At 38.1% G+C, this 3,698-nt stretch overlaps 1 protein-coding gene across 3 annotated transcripts in view; it reads right to left on the bottom strand.

The window, feature by feature from the left end:
• FBXO42 (F-box protein 42) overlaps nt 1–3,698 on the bottom strand; it is an 89,498-nt gene that overhangs the window by 9,876 nt on the left and 75,924 nt on the right. The gene's annotated exons all lie outside the window — the stretch shown is intronic.

Here is a 3,698-nt window from a genome sequence, read left to right as displayed (position 1 = left end):
GCACATCTCCGGTGGGGGATGTGCGGGAGGCAGCTGATCGATGTTTCTAACTCTCTATCTCTCTCCCTTCCTCTCTGTAAAAAATCAATAAAATATATTTTTTAAAAAAACTGCTGCTGGGGGGGTGGGGGGGCAATAGGGGGGTAAGGATACATATGTAATACCTTAATCAATAAAGAAAGAAAAAAATAACTGCTGCTACCAAACATAGGTAAAAAAGGAGGTAGAGCCGAAACCGGTTTGGCTCAGTGGATAGAGCGTCGGCCTGCGGACTGAAAGGTCCCGGGTTCGATTCCGGTCAAGGGCATGTACCTGGGTTGCGGGCACATCCCCAGTGGGAGATGTGCAGGAGGCAGCTGATCGATGTTTCTCTCTCATCGATGTTTCTAACTCTCTATCCCTCTCCCTTCCTCTCTGTAAAAAATCAATAAAATATATTAAAAAAAAAAAAAGGAGGTAGAATGCAGTCCTCATTTGTCCTATGAGTGAAATGTTAACAGTGACCTCTAGGCCCTTAGCTATGGGCCTCAGTAGCACCAATGGGAGCAGACTTTCAAGGCTTGACATGAGGAATTCCAATGAAACTGTAGGCCTCACAACAACAGTGGCTACTAAGGCCCTCTAGGCTGGACCTCTGAGCTAGCTATGTTCACTAAATTTTGAAACAACAGAAATTTGGCTTATGCTGGAAAACTTTAGGGATAACAAATGTCCCACAGGAGCATAATTCTCAGAGTTCTTGTCTTTGAAACAATTGCTATTTCTTTCAATTCCTTACTCCACATGCCACCATTTGTTTTCTGAAGACCAAAGTATTTTATCTCAAAATCCAGATGTCAGTAAATTTGTTGTTGCTGTTGTTAAAGATACAGTATCCATTTTTCAAAGGAAATCTTAAGCAGAAGGAATCACAATAGTATATTAAGCTGATAGCAGTTGAGGTGTTCCAATTTGGGTGGATAGCTTGGCCTCCCGCTTCAGCAAGAGTTATGGGAACATGGGTTGAAAAGTCCTACTCACGCTGCTTTAATGGTGTCAATTACAGTGTCTGAGGTTGAAAACGTAGAGCAGAGGACTGTCTTCCTTGGGATCCAACTTAAGAGTAACTTCGCATAATTTACTGAGAAGGTACCAGTCCTCAGAATATGGAGTAAGCAAGCATCTAAGAATACTTTGTGGCATCAGCTTTTTTGAACATTTTTCCTAATAGAATAGACATTAAAGCAACAGGATCTCACCATGGAAACAAATCTTCTCTAGGAACAGCTCTCGTCAATCAGTTAGCTCTTACCTCCTATCCCACAGGAATCATGACTACTCATGATCTGTTGTCCTTCAGAGTCTCATGATTTCTGGTTAAAATTTCTACCTTTCTAAGAGGAAGCTCCCTAGCCCAACTAGAATCACTAACTAAATATAATGGCCTAGTTAAAATGCTCGTGTTACCCAAAGATGATTTCTTTTATGAAATAGCAAATAAAGCTTCAAGTTCTTGTCCCTACCCTGGAACTCACAAGTTCTGTGAACAAGTTGGAAAAGTAAAGAATATATCTATATATACAGACTTCAGCAGAAAAACCTTCCAGACTGAAATTTGGATTTGAGATATTGAAAATCCTGGCTTTTAAAATCAAGTGTATAAAGTGAAGCAGCCGACCTAACGGTCCATTAAATAACAAAAGCATAGAAACAAAAAAATTATAATGTAAACTGGGCAATTTGCATAAAAAAATTTGTAAGTGCATACACTTTAAATCAGCAATTTATTTTCTAAAAATTAATCTAATGAGATAGCTTGACAAACAAAAAAAGGATGTTTATTTGCAGTGTTTCAATAGATAAAGGAATATCCATATAAAATAATATTATGTGACAATTAAAAATATTATGTGGCTCTCTGTATCTGTCTTAGAATAATGCCCATGCTCTATTAAGTAAACACTAAAAGGGGCAAGTGACAGAACATGGAACAATAACAGCTAACAGCTGATGGGCACTATGCTTCTGGCACAGGTCCTAGTGCTTTACACATAATTAATTCACTTAATCCTTTCAAAAACCCTAGGAGATAGGCACCATTACAATCTCCACTGACTGGATAAATAAACTGAGGCACAGAGTGGTTACCTTCCTCAGGCCACACATTCAATGAGTGTCAGAGAAGGAATTTTAATCTAGGCAAATTGAGCCCATTAAAAATAATCTATTTTCCTATCGGAGTTCATTACACATAAAGTCTAAAAGGCCTATAAATAGTTGATCTCTCTGAATGGTAAGATTACAGATGATTTTCAGTTTCTTCTTTATAAAAGCCTTTCTGTACTGGCTGAATTTGCAAAAAGTGATACTTGCTCATTGTGATGGGGCAAAACAAAGCTATTTCAGTTGTTGAAAATGAGAAATATAAATTTAGTGCAACTCTCTTTTCCTGCACCTTACCTAAACTCACTCCATTTGATGAAGACCTTTGTATGAGTAGAGTAGCTTCTCAATCCCTTATTCAAAATTCATTTGGTGACAATAAACTTGACCTGAAATGACGAGGCTATTGATAGTCTATTTAATCTACTCAGTGTGAGTATTCACTATGTGTTGATGCAGAAATATTAGTAAGTTTGATTATAGGGTGCTGTTCCAGACTCCACCAGAAGCATTAGAAAGGCATACGCATCATATTCCAATTCTAAAATAGAAAAATTCTGAATTCCAAAATACAATTAGCACCAAAGGTTTAACATAAGGAACTATGGTTAAGACCACAGGTGCTAACACCAGCCTGCCTGGGTCAGATCCCAACCCTGCTACCTAACTAACTGTGAAACTCAGGCCTGTTACCAAATCTCTCTCTGCCTCAGTTTGTGTATCTATAAAATGGAATTAAAAGACAGCATTTGCCTCATAGAGTGGTTGTGAAAATTAAATGAATTAAGTCATGGAATGCATTTATAACAGTGCTTGGTACTGTAATTGTTATTAAAGCAAATTAATATTAAGTTAATATCAGGTCAATTAGTCATAGACCTCTGACAATATGGCCACCTACACGGCACAATTTATGAGAAAAGAACTGGACATGCTTAATTACTAGTATATGGTTAGAGTATTCCTGGCAGAATAACTTATTTCACTCAAGAATTATAACAAATAAAATTGTAACTGACAGATATATGAAAGGGAACTTATCCCAAGTCCCAGGAACGTAAATAAAATACATCCAATGTGATGTGGAAGCAAAAATCAATGGTTAACATAAGACTAGTTTGGATTTGCTCTTTTCATGTGTACTAGGTGTTTCCTGTAACACCTTTTAAAATAAATGATCAATGAGTTTTCAGGATAGCTCTCACTTATTTGGGCAGGCCTTTAAACAGCCCAAAAGGCCCTTTACAGGCACTGGCTTTAAGTCTCCCAACAGGTCAGCAGCATCACTCCTAGATCCATCTGTCTCGAGTGAGCCTTGAATTGGCCAGCACAGGAGGTGGACGAAGCTGCACTGCCACCAACTAAATCACCGATTCCTACTCATATGAGCCTCTAGAGCAGTGGTTCTCAACCTTCCTAATGCCGCGACCCTTTAATACAGTGCCTCATGTTGTGACCCCCAAACATAAAATTATTCTCCTTGCTACTTCATAAATGTAATATTGCTACTGTTATGAATCGTAATGTAAATATCTGATATGCAGGATGGTCTTAGG

The sequence above is a fragment of the Myotis davidii genome, unplaced genomic scaffold, assembly GCF_000327345.1.
Source record: "Myotis davidii unplaced genomic scaffold, ASM32734v1 scaffold299, whole genome shotgun sequence".
Classification (NCBI taxonomy): Eukaryota; Metazoa; Chordata; class Mammalia; order Chiroptera; family Vespertilionidae; genus Myotis; species Myotis davidii.
The sequence above is the reverse complement of the archived record's forward strand: the minus strand, read 5'-3'. Positions and strand labels throughout refer to the sequence as shown.